The sequence below is a fragment of the Crotalus tigris genome, unplaced genomic scaffold, assembly GCF_016545835.1.
Source record: "Crotalus tigris isolate CLP2741 ecotype Arizona unplaced genomic scaffold, ASM1654583v1 scf7180000017800.2534000, whole genome shotgun sequence".
NCBI classification, from domain to species: Eukaryota; Metazoa; Chordata; class Lepidosauria; order Squamata; family Viperidae; genus Crotalus; species Crotalus tigris.
The window spans coordinates 1,026,643-1,043,865 of record NW_024096645.1 but is presented as its reverse complement, the minus strand read 5'-3'; the positions used below and the strand labels follow the sequence as shown (position 1 = coordinate 1,043,865).

Below are 17,223 nucleotides of genomic sequence, written 5' to 3'. Positions count from 1 at the left end.
TCTGACAAGACAGAGAAAATACTCAAAGTGCAACTACAAATGACAGATCAAGAGAATGATTTAGAAAAGTAAGCTTTATTGGATATACAAAAAAACAAACAAACCCTGGCTGTAGTTTTAAAGGCTAAAAGGGAAATACAAGCGAAATGCTTTCTTATTGGATCTAGAGAAGTGGCTTGTTAAATCCTTGAAGAAGTCTGAGTAATAGGATAGAGAGAAAGCAAATCCTACAATATCTCAGTGGACTAAATATTAAGACTTAGAAGTAAAAGAAAGGGATATAAAGCTGGTTTATTCGGTCATAGTTGAAATAAGACTATTTTTGCAAAGTTCTGGCAACTCTTTACAGACTTTTTGCTGAAAACAAAAACTGAAAAGTTGATGTTCAAGGGATTTATAAAGGGATGGGATATGGGATGAAGATATATATGTTTGTAACCTTATAGGGGGTGAAATATTGCTAAATTTATATTTGTTGTAATGAAAGTTGGAGGTCATTTATGTATTTTTCTTTTTGTTCCTAATATCCTTTCTGTTCTTTTTTCTTTTTTACTTATATTTTTTCTTTCCTACTATTCTTTTTTTAAGTTTAATTTCTATCAGTTTTGCTACTGTTATCAAAATCCTTGATAAAAATTATATACTAAAATTTAATTTACATCTATCATTTGGTTCAACATTCAGTTAATTCAAGAAATCTTTTTAAAGCTCTCGTCACATCTGGAATTTCTCACTATAATATTCTGGGGCACATTCTGCCCCTTCTGACTATGTGTGATGATACTGCACATACATATATGAGGGCTGAAGCTTATATTGGAACCTTTAGAACCAATGGAACTGTGGCTTAATACTGTAGCGATTTTACAAAGAACAGTCGCCAGATAGTGATTTTATGAACAAATATGGTTTTTTTCCTTAGTATGTTAGATATTCTACTGGATATAAAGAAGAAAACTTTCTAAAATGACCCTATCCTTGTCTTGACTATGAAGCTTCCATCTAGAAATGACTGTAGCCCATTAATGTTCTTCATTCCAGCAGATTTCAGTTATACTCACTATATCTATTTTGTTCAAAATCCAGTATCTGGCCTTAGAAGCTGGTAGCACTAACACTAAAACAGCAGTATGTCACATATTTTTCACATTTTAGCATGAACCTTTTTCACAGCATTTTTGTCTCCCTTTCATCTCCCAATTGATACAATCACTCATTAGCCTACTTCCAGCACTGGTCCTCTCTCTGATATCTGTACTTTCCTGAACCAAATGCTATCTAGCAGCTGTCCATATTCTCTTAAGAATTGGTTTAAAAATTACTCTGCCAGGTTTTCTGCACCAGTTTGAGTAGCTGTTTTTTCTATAAGTTTCGCTTGTGCTAAAACACTCTCCAGTGTCTAATAAATCTATACAATATTCCTCTGCCTGATGTTACTGTCTCATCCAAAGACTGAGATCCCTAAACTCTGCTTGTCTAGTTGGCCCTACTCATCAAATAAGTAGCTTTTTTCAAAATGCCACCTTGGCAATCTTAGATGTCATCTGCTATCTAGCAAACTAAATTGGTTTGGTATCTAGGATTTGGTAACTACATTTCCCAATATAATTGATGCTAATATGACCCTAGCCACTGCTTTTTCCCTAGTACTTGATCTAAACATCTCACGATGCCTGCAAGTTTTGCACCAGAAAGGCAAGTCGCCATGCAATGTATATGCCCATCACAAACCCTGGTTAATTGAATCATCTACAAACTAAAGTCTTTCACTTTCTTCCCCAGTGAGGCATCACAGCTATGAGGAGAACCACTGATGTGACTCAGTCAAGCTTTCAAAATTCTCTCACCATAATCTATATCAATAAATATAATTCCAGTCAGACTTGTGGAGTCTCCTGATCTGGCCTGTCTTACAGAGTTGACCAATGTGGGTCCATCACTGAATGACTGTGTGCTCCCTACAGGAATGTCTTTGTTATTTTTAAACAAGACCCTTGTTCTCCTTGAGCCGACGGGAGCTGCTATCTTGGAACTGTGACAAAGTTATTGCATTCTAGAAGTTTTTGTCAATATATATCTCAGGCTGTCTAAGCATCTCCAATTCAACTGTTTTATTTCAAAGGAAAGGACTTGCTCACTGCTAGCTAGAAGCTAATTATACCAAGCATAAACTCACAATTACGCATCCATCAGCAGACAATTGTACATTTGTTATGATATATATAGGATATATCCTATCCCCTGAAATATTTTGGTCTTCATATAATTTTAGATATTGTTGGTAACTTTATATTCTTCTTTAGGAACTAAAAGATAATATCTATGCTATACTTTTACAGACCTTGAGGCTTTAGCTTCCTTGATCAGTTAACCTCACTTAGATGATTAGTTTCTGGAAATAAATAGAGTCAGTTTACTCCATCCCTTTTCTCCTTCTCAGTCAAATTCCCTTGCAAAACTCTCTTCTAATCTGAGCTCCTGTTCATTCATTCTACCATGATGCCCAACTTTAACAGAATAACAGAGTTGAAGGGACACTGGAGGTTTTCTAGTCCAACCCCTGCTCAAACAGGGAACCCTATATCATTTCAGACAAATGGTTGTCCAATGTCTTCTTAAAAACCTCCAGTGTTTTAGCACCTACAGCTTGTGTTGGCTCAGTGTGATCTGCTGGCTGGTAAATATTGAGGAAGGAATGGGATAATTTAACCCCTTAAATGCTATATATGATCCCTTAATTCTTAAGAAAAGGTGGGATAAAAATCTAAATGAGAAATAAGTTGGATGACCAAAATTTACTTTATCGTGGTGATTGACTTAAGTTGAATATAATTTTAAGACAATCTAACTACTTACTATATTTGCTGCACATTCACTGTATTAGAATAAAACAGAAAAGATTAGCATGATCCTCGCATAAGGATGACATGCAAATTCAAGGGATGAAGTTTCAATATAATATACTGTAAATGACAAAATTCTTTAGATATATAGCTAATGTTTCTGAAACAACATATCTTTGACTACATGTAAGTAATTGGTGTCAACATAACAGGCACATGTAAGTAATTGGTGTCAACATAACAGGCACAGCTCATAAATACAATACCTGTTGACTAGATTTGTATATATTTGGCAGAATGTAGATTATTTTTGTGTGGCACTATATAGGATGTATCCAGCTATTACACTTTATAACTTATAGATGGCTTTGAATATTTTTCAAAATAAAGCAAAATATGTTTATTTGAATAAGTTAACTGTGCTTTATTTACAAGCCATGGATTCTGGTCAAACAATCTGGAGATTACTATAACGTGTACATTCCATATTGCAGTTCAACCCTGTTCTATACAATATCCTAATAAACAAAAAGACGTTAACAAGGCTTAGTGATTACATGCACATCATTTAAAATGCTGTATTGTTTATCCCATGTGCTTTAATAGCAACTAACCAGAATTAGATTCTCCTTCCAATATCAATATCATAATGCATAAAACGATTGACCATGAACAATAATTATATTTTAAGTAAACAATATTGCAATTCAAAAGAAAACAAACTGATTGTTACAATAGCACAGATAAGCTTTTCCACATAAACTATACAACGTTAAAATAAAATTTATGTTTAAAGTCTTTACAGTATCACATTACTGAAACATTTCCTTTCTGCTTCTTTGGCAATTAAAATAAATGAAGAAACTTACTGCAGAATTCTTTTTGTTTAGTTCTGTAATAGCTGTTTTTCCCTCCCTTGGGTGACCTCATCTCAATTTCTATTTAACTGCCAAGTAAAATACAAGTACAAGCAATTATTATCAGCCTGAGTATCCAAGCTAGATAAAGATGCTTATGTAAATGATGGTATTAATTAAATGCTGCCTTCAGCGTTCTGGCAAGAGGCTAATGCAGCCCTTTGTTTTGCAACATTTTGCTCCCAAAGCTATTCCTTGTGTGCCCAACCTAACCTTTCCCAGCAAGATCTTTCCCGATTGGCTACAGTGATCACACATGAATGGTTGTGCCATAGTGGGATGGCATCAGCAAATAAGGGTTGGTGACCAGTGACTGAGCAGATGTTGTGTTATAATTACGAAGGTGAAAGGCAATAAAAAATCAAGGCATGAGCAAAATCTACATACCATACCTTAGAGGAGTCGGGCTAATCTGCTCTATGTGTGCTCAGCAAGTTCCATATTTAGGCTAAAACTTATCTTTATATAAGAAAAAAAATAGAATTACAATACTATGCTGCAAAAGAAGTCATATATTCTTTTGTTATTCTTTTATGTTTCAGAAAATAATTCTGAATATTCATGTGTTAATATGGCCTTTATAGATCTGGGAGAAAAATGATAGGATACTCATGAAATGGCAGGCCATTGTTATGAGAAATCACATCTTCCTTTGTTTCTCTTTTTTCTTACACTTTGTTGAATAAATAATCTACAATAGAGCAGAGGAATGACCAACCAGGAAAGTAGCCAAATAAATATGAAAACATAACATTTAAAAACATATTAAAGAAGACTATCTCATTCATCTGTGGTGATGCCTCAGGTAATCTATGACACTTCCCATTCCATTCTATATCTATACCTGATATAATGGATGGAAATAATATTTTCCCAACACAAGATTCTCAAATTGGAAAGAATATATATGACCAGGAAGAAAGAAGCATGGATTTCACTTTAAAAAAATCAGTTATGCATTCCCTCTACTAATTACTCAGGGAAAAAAAACTCCTTCCATTTCATTTTTTAAATAAATGTTTCCCAAACTTGTAATAATGAAGTCTATTTGCTTTCTGAATTAGAACTGGAAATACACTTCAATCTTCTGTCTGAAAATACATATTTTAGGCCATTTAGGCCAGAATAAGCACTATCTATAAGACTCAAACCCATGGGGAAGGTGCCTGATACTAAATCAGATCACTGATCCATCTAACTCATATTGCCTTGACTGTAGCACTGTAATAGATAAGGGTTTCTGAACCTAGATCAATATGCCACAGATTGAACTAAGGACTTTTTACATACATATTCCTCGTAAATGTTTCTGCTTAAATCACTGTTTTAAGCATGCCACCTGCTTAGAAAATTGGCCTAGAGCAATGATTTATTCAGAGATTGAGTGAATAACCTCTTCTGAGGAATGGCTATTCAGTCCGTTTCAGGGGGGCCAGTACACAGTCTGGCAGTTACTGTTATAATCAATTCAGTCTAATGCAGAGTAATATCAAAATGTGAAGAGGATAAGCAGATAGATAAAAGCTGTGATATCTGGCTGAGAAGTAAAAGACGTTTTGAAACTGCAGTCCTGCATGATATGTGAATTACTGCTTTTCATCTCTATTGGAAGTCAACTCTGTAGCCTAATGACAACGCTGCCAAATCAAAACAATCTGCTATTTCAGTGCTGATCTAATCATATGTGAAGAAAATAGGGCAATTTTATTTAGTAATTTCTCCATTATCCATCAGAACTTTGTGCTGGTGAATGTGAGTGTCCAGAGGTAAATTTTCAAATCTGTTACTTTTGTACATATTCTAAACAAAATGATGTGGCCTGAAAAATATACCGATCCACATATAATAGATTATATGCTGATCCTGTATGCAAGACTACAAAAGAACAACTCTCAAGTTCAGTTAGGTTTTCCAGTGGAAGATAACAAAAATTTGAATCTAAGTAGCGAATCATATGCAGTATTACTACATGATGCCTACTTCAGATTAGGTTTAGAAATACAATAAATTACGTAAAATATGCTGATAAACTCTAAAATAAACAAAAGAATGAAAGAGTTTTTTTTAGCATTCATTGTAGAACATTAGATGGTGGAGGGAGGAATTATAACTCGGTTTTAGATCATCCACTTGCCACGAAGAAGGTTCAGCAGCTGTGAATAAACCCCTCTGCCTAAGACTCTGGTGAACTAATTTCAGATTCTAGAGAACATGGGACTAAAAGGGCATGTTCACTAATCCAAATTTGTGATCAGCAGTGAGAGTGCTGGCTGGAGAGGAAGTAGTGGTGTCTCTGCCCATTATATTCTGCCCATTATATTCTTTTTGGTACTGATTTTGTGTGGTTTCTCTATATATTGCTTTGTTCAATGGTATGGGTTATAGTTTTATAGATGGTAAAAGATGCTGATTGTTCCTTTGAAGTCATTCCTGGATCTCACCATTCTGGACAATTTTTATCCAGTTTCCCACCTTCTTTTTGTGGTTGAGAAGGCGGTGGTTCTGCTACTCCAGAGGATTCTGGATGAAGTACATTATCTGAACCCTTTTCTGTCAGGATGGAGGACCTGATACAGAACAAAAATTGCATTGCTTGCCCTCTTATATGATCTCTAGCAGGAGTGGGAGGGAGGTGGTGCATCCATCCTTATTCTTTTTAACCTCTGGGTGACTTTCAATACCATTGACCATGGTATTCCTTTGGGCCAACAGGGAATTGTTGATGAGTGGCACAGTTTTGTTCTGGTTCACCTCCTTCCTTCTTCCTGACAAAATTTCCACCTGTCAGTTGCAAAAGGCAACACTGCTTGGATCCGGGCATATACAGTATTATGCTGATACAGTATGGCATCCTAGCTCTTGAGAAGAACTCAAATGTGTATACAGTATAATAAATTGGGAAGAGGAATCAAAACACCTGCCATGCAAAAATCTGGACCAATAGGTACTTGGGCAAAAGTGTACCAATGCAAAATTTAACAAAATTTAACAATTCCCACTCATCAGAATTGTTTGTCTTAACATATCTACATTAATACCAAAGCAGGGTTTCCCAAACTATGAGGTGAACCTTGGTTCAGACAAAGTCCAGGGGAACTTTTAGTTACATTCTTACAGTAAATCTATCTTTTTCCAAAAGTTTATTGTATTGCTTTGTTGTTTTTCATTTCGGTTCATTTTGGCGTTTGGATTATTAGGTGAAGTATGTACATTAAGATTACCCTAAAGGTAGATATAATGACAAAAAGCTTAGGAACTCCTGGCCTAGATGATCCCACACATCCTAAACCTTTGAATCTCCGGGAAGTACAGAGAGAGTGGGAACAAAAGCAATATTAACTCCTGTTCTGCAGCCTTTTTTCCCTGAAGGAAACCTGGCTCCCTCTTCCTACTATAATTCAGTTTCATCCCATGGGAGATATCTCAGGTGGACAGCACTTCAGAAATTCATCCAAGTGTACCAGATGGCCTTTTAGGCTATTGCCTATGTTTAAATCACGCAGGTGATCCCATTGCTTTTACTCCTCACAACAGCAATCCCAACCTGGACACCACTATCCCTTGTGAGTGAGGCAATCCTAACAAGCTCAACATCATCTATCCTGCAGATGACTGCATAGAAAGCATTTGAACCAGCAAACCTTGCTCCACCTAATCCCCCTGCGAGCCTTACAGAGACATCCTCAAATCCTCCTTCCTTTTCAGATTTGCAATGGACATTTCACTCTTCTTGAAAGCACAAGGGGAAGTGGCTGAGCATGGGTCACTTAGTGGGTTCACTTATTAATATTTAAGACTATGATCCAGATACAATTTGGCCAACTTTGCCATTATCCTACAAATATTCTCAGATTCTTTCCAAGAACTTTCCTGGGGCTCTTGCTCCTGTTGCCACACTTTTGTCCCTGCCTTTCCTTAGGTCAGTGGTTCTCAACCTTTCTAATGCCACGACCCCATAATACAGTTCCCCATGTTGTGGTGACCCCCAACCACTTATATATCACTGGGTGCCAGGGGCGTGGCCAAAGAAAAGGGGGAAAAATGGCGGACAGCCTTGTTTGGCGACCCCCATGAAATGGTCGTTGGACCCCAAATGGAGTCCTGACCCACAGGTTGAGAACCACTGCCTTAGGTTATCCTTAGTTCTCTCTAGTACCAATAATAAGCCATTTGTGCTTCAGTGTAAAAGTATGTCTGATCCCCATTATTAAACAATGTTTGGAGAAATTTCTCTTAACAAGTGTTATGGGCAAAAAAAATTGTCATCACTTTCCAGAGTTACTGGAGGTCAGGCAATGTAAAAATTTAATAAATGAATAATAGGGGAATAATAAATGTTGTAATATTGTGGGACACTCACAAATTCATTTAAATCAGAATGAAAAACAGTACTTGATGCTGCAGCATCTATAAGGAGATATCAATTGTACCGGCCCTTGACTGCTGGAAATTTCATGGAATACATAAGTGCAATCAAAAAGTGTTTTTTTAAATAAGAGGAATAGCTTAATGCAATGATGGTGAATCTTTTAGAGACCGAGTGCCCAAACTGCAACCCAAAACCCACTTATTTATTGCTGGGTGCCAGGTGGGGATGGCTGTGATGGTCATGGCAGACTGGGTGGGTGTGGCCAAGGTGGGAGTGGTCATCTCAAAGTTGCTCATAGGGAGGGATGCCTGTGGGGGGCGGGCAGGGTTGGGGGAGATCCAGGGGGTCTCTGGCAGGTGGAGAGGTGGGCAGGAGACTTGTCCTGCAGGGTGAGGTGAGGCAAGGCGAGGCAGGGCGGGGGTGCCATTGTCGCTGCTGCCTGACACCATCAGCCCCCGTACACAGTGGCCAGAGAGCGCATGGCGGCAACAGTGTCTGTCAGCAGCCATAGCCTGCCGGCCCCTCAACTGGCATACTCTGGGGCTCTGCAGTCCGCCGCTAGCAGTTCAGAGAAGCCACCTCTGAGATGGACGGCTGGCTGAGGAGGCAATGCAGTGGGTCATGCCAGGGAAAAGGAGAGCATGTGAGGCCAGGAGGGATGGCCACGTGAAACCTCAGCGAGTTAGCGGGTGGTTGGTTGAAGAGGGACGGTTGTTATCTCTGGGGCATGGCACGCGTGCCCACAAAGAGGGCTCTGAGTGTCGTCTCTGGCACGTGTGCCATAGGTTCGTCACCACTGGCTTAAAATGAAACAGAATATTAAGTCTACAGTATTTCTTTCTCTAAAACTTCCCCATCATTATCTTCATTCACTCTTTTGCTTCAGCCTGTTTTCTTTTGCAACTAAAAGTTAAATCCTTGAAGAACGAATTTCCTACAGACAATGTTGCTTTTATTGGCTATTTTATGTTGGGCCCATATCTATTTTTGTAGCAGCACAGCATGACAGATTGTTATTAGCTAAGATCCATGGACTCTTGATGAATCATGGTTAGACTCTTTTATGCTTGTTGAACTGCTACCATGGAACATTAATGTAAACTGACCTACTGTGCCTGTTTTGATGTGCCAGCACCGTGTTCCCTTGAGGTCATGGGAAAGGCCAAAAAAACCTGCACTAACTCTTCACCTTTGAAAACTTAAGCTTTATGCCTGTTCTACTGAGAAGAATGCTCAAGGAACATGAGCACCATCCACACCCTTCTTAATGAACAATTTGCATGACAATTCAATTTGTATGAAAAAGATCCATAAAGGAAACACAAAATGCTTTTTAAATTCAATCTTCCTCTTCCTTCCAATCTGTTCTATCAGCATTAGCTGCTTTTATCAAACTGTGTGTCATGTGTCTGATTAACGAAACACTTCAAAGAACCTTCAGGCATTTTTTTAACCTAAAAAGCCTTTATTAGTGTTACAGAGATGTCAGCACGGCATGGTGGATGCTAAGATCTGAATTTCCCTTCCTTTGCACATAACATTCCAGGCATTTCCCCTCCCCTATTTTGGGGTCATGATTCACATCTTCCAAATAACTTGGGGGGCAAAGATTCATTTCCGTTTCTTTTTTCTGGGCTTTCCTTATATTCTCCTCCCCTTTTGCTGTCACCTGATTTAACTCTAAAAATACCAGACAGTTCTGCATATATTGTCAAAGCAAGAATATTCAATATTAGCAGCATTGACATCCGCCCCCCCCCTTAAAAAAAGGACAGATCCTGTAATGTAGACAAAGCATTTGTTAATGACTAGTTCTCGGTTTGTTGGAGTATTTCTCATGAAACCTTTTGACAAGCCTGTCAGCTTTCACCTCACTGGATTTCACCCAGGTGGCTTCAGACAACGGGTATCCCTTCCATTGTACTAGGTACTGCAATTTCCCTTTAAAAACTCTAGAGTCAAGAATACGTCTCACTTCATAGTGGATCTGTCCCGCAACTACGAGGAGCCCAGGTGCCTTCTTCGGGGGAGGTCTTAGAGTGGAGTCCCGATAAGGTTTCAACAAGCTACAATGGAAAACTGGGTGAATTTTCCCTAAAAGTCTAGGGAGTTTTAGTTCTACTGTGACCGGGTTGATGATCCTTACTATGGGGAAAGGCCCCAAGAATTTTGGTCCCAATTTCTTGCTGGGCAATTTGAGGCATAGATATTTAGTTGACAAATAAACCTTTTCCCCAACTTGGAATATTCTTTGGGGAGCCCTCTTTCTATCAGCCTGCTTTTTATAGGTTTCAAAAGTATTTTTAAAGCAGTTTTTGTGTTTCTTCAAACTTTTTCCCACCCCCTCACCCATTGGTCAAGTGTCTGGGAATTGGAGGGCACCTAAGGGTATTCAGGTATTGGGCTGAACTCTTTTCCTGTGGCCACTCTGAAAGGCGTGTAACCAGTGCTGCTGTGCACAGAATTATTGTACGCCACCTCCGGAAAAAGGAGGTCAGTCCAGTTTGTCTGCTGGTAAGAAACATAGCATCTAAGATATTGCTCCACCATTTTGTTAGCGGATTCTGCAGCCCTATTGGTGGCAGGATGAAAAGCAGATGATAAACCTTGAGATGCGCAAGAGAAGTATCTCTTGGTGTGGAAAAGATGGATAAATTTTATACAATATAAGTATGATATAAGAAAATACCATTTAGCTTTTGAATAATTTATATTTAAAGTTTAAGATATTATTTAGAAGTGTAGAATAGTTTTGTTTTTTTATTATTATTATTTTCTTTATTTTTTTCTTTTCTTCTTTTTTTCTTTCTGTTTTTTATATATAATGGAGTTAAAGTATTTAATAATTTGTTTACTGAATGTAATTATACTTGTTTGAGGTTTATTTGGGTTTAAAAGTTTTTTCTTATAAGTTATAGTTAACCCTGTATTCAGCTCTGGGAAGAATGGGGGAGGGTTTTGGGGTTGGTTGGAAGGGATTGGGCAAGGGGTTTTTATTGTAAAATTGTAAAAATTTATATATATATAAAAAAACCTTGAGATGATCCAATTAATTTAAGGAAACTCCTCCAAAACTTCACTGTGAACTGTACCCCCCGGCCGAAATTATTCGTTTAGGGGCACCATGCAGCTGATAGATATGTTTCAGGAACAATTTAGTCAGTCATTGGGCAGATGGGAGTCCTTTGCAGGCGATGAAATGAGTCTGCTTTGAGAACAGGTCTATTACAGTCCAGATGACAGTATTTCCACTACTTTCAGGTAGGTCTACTATAAAGTCCATAGCTATTTCTTCCCATGGTTGAGAAGGGTCTGCCACAGGTTGCAGTAACCCAGGGGTTTTCCATGGGATTCTTTTCATTGTGGCACATACAGTACAACTTTTTACATAGTTTTCCACATCCCTTTTCAGACCTGGCCACCAAAATTGCCGGCGGGTGAGGTGTAGGGTTTTCAAATATTCAAGGTGTCCAGCCTGTTTTACATCATGGCTGTGTTTGAGAGCATTAAGATGGAGGGCTTCTGGCAAATATAGTTTCCTCCCTTTGTAAGCCAAGCCATCCCTGCACATTAGGGAGGTGTGATTATCTTTGAACTATTGGTCGATGAGGAGCTCTCGTTTTATTTTCTTTACTCCAGGGTCCTCAGGATTGGGGACCCTGCGAGATGTAAGTTGAGTAGCAGTTTGTGGATTGGGGAAATTGCCTCGTTAACCTCCTCCCGTTCACTTTTGTATTGTGGTAACCGGGATAGCGCATCAGCTAGGAAGTTGTTTCCTCCTGGTATATACTTTAGAGTGAAGTTGAAGTGTGTACTTGCTTTGGGGACAATTTGTGGGGAGTTTTCAGTGCTTCTAGATTTTTGTGATCTGTCCATACCTCAAATGGCACCTTGCTCCCTTCTAGATAGTGTTGCCAGTTTAATAGCGCCCATCTAATTACGAAGGCCTCTTTCTCCCAGGTTGCCCATCTCCGCTCGCTCTCAGTAAATTTCTTAGAGGTGTAGGCGCAGGGTTGCAGGATCCCACTTTTGTTCTTTTGCAGTAACACAGCTCCAACTGCCACATTGCTGGCATTGGCTTGAATCACAAAAGGTTCCCCTGGGCAGGGGTGCTTTAGGACTGGTTCAGCAGCAAATAGTCTCTTTAAATTCTCAAAAGCTGTTTGACAGCCCATTGTCCATGCTAGTGGTTGGCCCGGTCGTGGCTTCCCTCCTCCTTTGCCTGTTTTGAGTAGTTCTAAAAGGGGTAGGGCAATCTCGGCAAAAGAGGGGATGAATTGGCGCTAAAAGTTGGCAAAACCCAGAAAGCTCTGGAGCTGTTTGCGAGTCTTTGGGGGCTGCCATTCAATTATAGCTTTCACCTTGGCTGGATCCATTTCAATACCCTTGCTGGAAATTCTGTAGCCAAGATAGTCTAATCGGGTTTGGTGAAATTCACATTTCGACAATTTGGCATAAAGCTTGGCATTCAATAGTTTCTTTAACATTTCTCTCACCAGTTTTATGTGATCAGTCATATTCGTGCTGTATATCAGGATATCATCAAGATACACCAAAACCCCTTTGTACAAGTAATCATGTAGGACCTCATTAATCAACTGCATAAATATGGCTGGGGCCCCCTGTAGTCCAAATGGCATGACTTTGAACTGATAGCTCCCCATAGGACAGTTGAAGTCAGTTTTCCACTTGTCTCCCTCTTTTATTCTCATCTGGCAATATGCCTCTCTTAGGTCTAATTTAGTGAAGACATTCCCCTTAGCCAGATAGGTTAATAAATCCTTTAGGAGGGGGAGGAGGTATTTATTTTCCACACTCACAGCGTTGAGACCCTTATAGTCTATGAAGAGATGAAGAGACCCATCTTTTTTCTCTTTGAACAACACAGGGTAGATTTGGCCCATTCGATAAACCCCCTCGCTAGGTTTTTGTTCACGTATTGCTGCATCTCCTCCATTTCGAGGGGGGACATGGCATACATTCTTGGTCGTGGGAGTTTGGCTCCTGGCACCAGTTCGATGGAGCAGTCATTGGGTCTGTGAGGGGGTAGGGCATCACATTCTTTTTCACTAAATGCCTCCGCCAGGTCCCAGTATTCATTGGGGATGACTGGTTCACCTGGAGGCAGTGAGGCGGCCATGTGCGCTTGCTCATTGGGTGGCCTAAGATGCCCAGCAACATCTGTTGAATCAATGGGGGGATTAGGCCCTATAGGTAGTCTCACAGTTCTCATTCCTTTCTCCCACCAGATAAATGGCTTCCATTTGTCTAAGCAGCCTAGCCCTAGGATCACCACCTCAGTCATTTTTGGAGCCACCAGGAGTGAATAAACTCCCAGTGTGCACCTATTTCTAGGCGTAAGGGCTAGATTAATTGTGTGACAAGAGTCCCTCCCATCAGGGAGCCATCGGCTTGCTCAAACCTCACCGGTTTGGAAAGCTGTTTTGTCCGTATGCCCATTTTCATGGCAAACGGCAGACTAATAATGCAGCGGGTGCATCCAGAATCAATTAGCACGTTTAAGTCCATTTGTGCCCCAGACTTAGGGATTGTAAGTTTGGCGGCCAGTGAAATAGGCGGGATTTATCGACTCACCATTGGGTCGTTCTCTCCTTCATCGTCACTGTCAAAGGAGGGTAGAGCAGGGGCGGGTCCACCCAGAGTCCCGGCGTCCTCCTGTGTGGGAGGTGTAATCTGAGCGACAGATTCCTGCATAAGCCAGTTGGATTTTTCTCTCGTTAGCCGCTGAGCAGGTTTCTTTAGCATTGCTGGTTCTGGTCTGCTCTGCAGTTAGGGGTAGGGGACTGGACACGTGGCCGCTCGATGTCCTTCTTGTCCACACCAAAAACACTTAAAGGAAGGGCATGTAGGTGGCCTGGGTCTCTCAGCCATTGCAGTAGTTGAAGGCTTTCATGGGGGCGATTGCTGTCCAGGAAGCTCTGGTTGCTGCTCGGGTTCGTGTGAGGGGGCTTCTTATAGAGAGAGAGCTTAACATCTAGCTTCACTGCTATCTGGTAACACTCCTGTAGCCGATCAGGTACTTCTCGATAGATGCAAGCCTGAGAGAGGTGATCATCTAATCCCTCGACGAAGTATTGAATCGACCTGCTATCTTATGGAACTCTTGCACATACTCCAGGGCAGGCCTACTGGCTTGTTTTATTTTGTGGATTTGTTCTGCTCCTCTCAGGTCTAGGAGGAAAAGGTGGGGATCTTCCAGTTCGGGAGCTTGCTCACTATATAGATTGTTCAGCCATTCAGATGCTTCTCCCTCTAGGTTGGACACAATGACATTGACCATGGTTCCGGGTAGAGATAGGCCCAGCGATTCAAGTGAGAATGCACTTGGTTCAGAAAAAAAATCAGCTTCTCTGGGTCCCCATCGAAGGTTGTTCTGAAAGATGGTGCCAATACAGGCTGTTTCGGCCCTCACTGGGGCTGTTGGCCCCATCCTGCCTGCTGATCCACTGGCTGCTGAGCTCTCTGCTGCTGGCCAGCGGGCGCTGGTGGTGCCCCCTGCTGCTCTAGGCCTCTCAATGGCTGATGGACGAGTGGGGTTTGTTTCTGGGCCTTCCTCATCTGCGGGCCCACCGGCTGTCGCTCTCCTGGCTTTTGCACAACCCCAAGCTGCTGCAAGGCCTCTATTAGCTGGTATGCTCAGCTGCTGCTGATCATTCATTTGCTGGGCCATGGGAGGGGTATAGGCACCTCTCTCCAGGAATTGATTCTGCTTTTCACTTCTGGGTTTTGAAATCTTTCTAGCGACTCACCAAAAACTTCGTTATCTCTGCATTCTGCTTTTGAAGTCTTTGCTCTTGGCTGGGCGATCTGCCAAATTCTTTCTCCCTTGGCTGGCTGGCTGCCGTTCCACTGATTTGTATTTGTCTGCCAAAATTCATCTTCCCACAGCATGCTGTCTTCAAGTAAACTCCCGTTTCTCATGATATATTTTTTTCTCCTGAATCTTTACCAGCTCCTCTCAAGCTTAGAGGCAATGGACGGAGTTCAGGACCCCAGGTCATTTGAAAAGGATTGAGATCTTAGCATGATTGTCATGTGTCTGATTAACGAAACACTTCAAAGAACCTTCAGGCATTTTTTTAACCTAAAAAGCCTTTATTAGTGTTACAGAGATGTCAGCATGGCATGGTGGATGCTAAGATCTGAATTTCCCTTCCTTTGCACATAACATTCCAGGCATTTTCCCTCCCCTATTTTGGGGTCATGATTCACATCTTCCAATTAACTTAGAGGGCAAAGATTCACTTCCGTTTCTTTTTCCCGGGCTTTCCTTATATTCTGCTCCTCTTTCGCTGTTATCTGATTTAACTCTAAAAATACCAGACAGTTCTGCATATATTGTCAAAGCAAGAATATTCAATATTAGCAGTGTTGACACTGTGTCCATTTAGTCTCTGATGCTAAATGAGGTGAATATTTGCTGAGAAATGTAGCCAACTTGGAAACACACAATTTTTGTCTCACTGGACTACTCTCATTAATAGCACATCTATATCCTTTTACTCTGACACTCTTTATATTGCTGGAAATTTTTATTCCCTGTACTGTCAGTGCTATTAAATGTTTTCTGCCTATGACTGAATATTATCCAAGTGGATTAGGCAAATCAGACGTGCAGGTGTTTGCTAAAGACGTGCTCTTTGTTTTAGCTATATTATTTACTTTTCCAGTCAAAAGTGGCAAAACTGCTTTTCTCTCTACATTTCAGTGCTTTGTTTTATTTCAATTTGGCTCTGAAATCAAACAAGGCTTTTAAAAGACAAAAGGGTTCAAGTAGTGGAGAACAGAAAAGAGTTACTCTTGGTCCCATGAATTCTGTTAAAGGTCAACATAAACACCTCCATCTCCAACTGGGTGCTTTAGCAAATGCATATAAACCCGATTCTTTGGTGATGACAATCTTGCCTTATTTTATGCTTTAAATGTACATATTATATTCAGAATAAACTGCCCTAAAGTGACACCGCAGTGAGAAAGGAGACAAGAAGAAATATGGGGTAGTTGATTGGTAAGTAGCTCTGCCTAGAACTGAAACAACATATGCCATTGAAGGCCAGCTATGTGGGGGAAACCAGCAAAACTACGAACTTGAATGTTTTGCTACTGTGGATCTGGTACAATCCCTAGTGCTTCACTGAAATTCTGTCAGATCATAAAAATCGTAATTCATCCATTAAAACAAATTCCTGCTTGGTATTCTGATAAAATCTGTCCATTTGTCAGATGCATAGGAGGAACCACCCATGGTTGCTTTTTACAATTGTAAAATTAATTTGGCAGTGACTCTGAGCAGACATAATAGAGATAGGACAGAAATTGCATGCAGGTAAGTTTTTTCCAGTCATGGATTGGTAAATAATAATTTCTCTCAATAGTGGGAATCATCTTAAGGACTAGTTGTCCCTCCCCCCCTTTCTGTAGAATGGATGAACAGCTGTTTGTTCTTTCTTGTTATAAAAGGGTATAAGATCTGAGCTTCAGCTAGTTAATGGGCCGTTATTGTATTAAACATTAGTTTGGATCTCTATAAAGTTTCTTTGTTATATTTCTAAAATCCTAGGCCACTGTTTCCTCCTACAAAGGAATGGAGTTTTGAATTTGCCAACTAGCTCTCTTATTTAAGAAAAGGAAGAGAAAGAAAAATTCTTTTTCCCCGTCAGCAACTGAAGTGAAAACAAATTATACCACTCAGATTTTCTATATTACCAAATGTTTTGAAACATACTTCATAGATCCAGGAACCAAAATATAGGAATCTATAAAACACTAAACAAGACCCAGATGTTTTATACTCAATCTAATCTTGCAATGTCTTGTTTTATTGTTTTGTTCTCCAAGAATTAAACTTACTATAATGTGGGAGAAGAGCAAAGTTTCAAAATAAGTCAAGTGGTTTTTCAAATACAAAAGCCTGGATAGTTTTTATACTTTTGAAAAACACTTTCATGCAATATTATTGACCTTAATCAATTAACAGTCAAGAGATAAATATATTGTTGAAATAAATGAACAAATATCTCAAAGGTGCTTTTTTCAAAAGGCAACTGGACAGTTTTTGTTTCTTTGAGAAAGA

The 17,223-nt window shown here is 39.9% G+C and overlaps 1 protein-coding gene and 1 non-coding gene across 2 annotated transcripts in view; one reads left to right on the top strand and one right to left on the bottom strand.

Annotated features, from left to right (window-relative positions):
* DNAH1 (dynein axonemal heavy chain 1) overlaps nucleotides 1-17,223 on the bottom strand; it is a 197,113-nt gene that overhangs the window by 163,545 nt on the left and 16,345 nt on the right. The gene's annotated exons all lie outside the window — the stretch shown is intronic.
* LOC120307677 lies at nucleotides 2,856-2,957 on the top strand. The gene has a single exon (XR_005556601.1). It is a non-coding gene; the product is annotated as a U6 spliceosomal RNA (small nuclear RNA).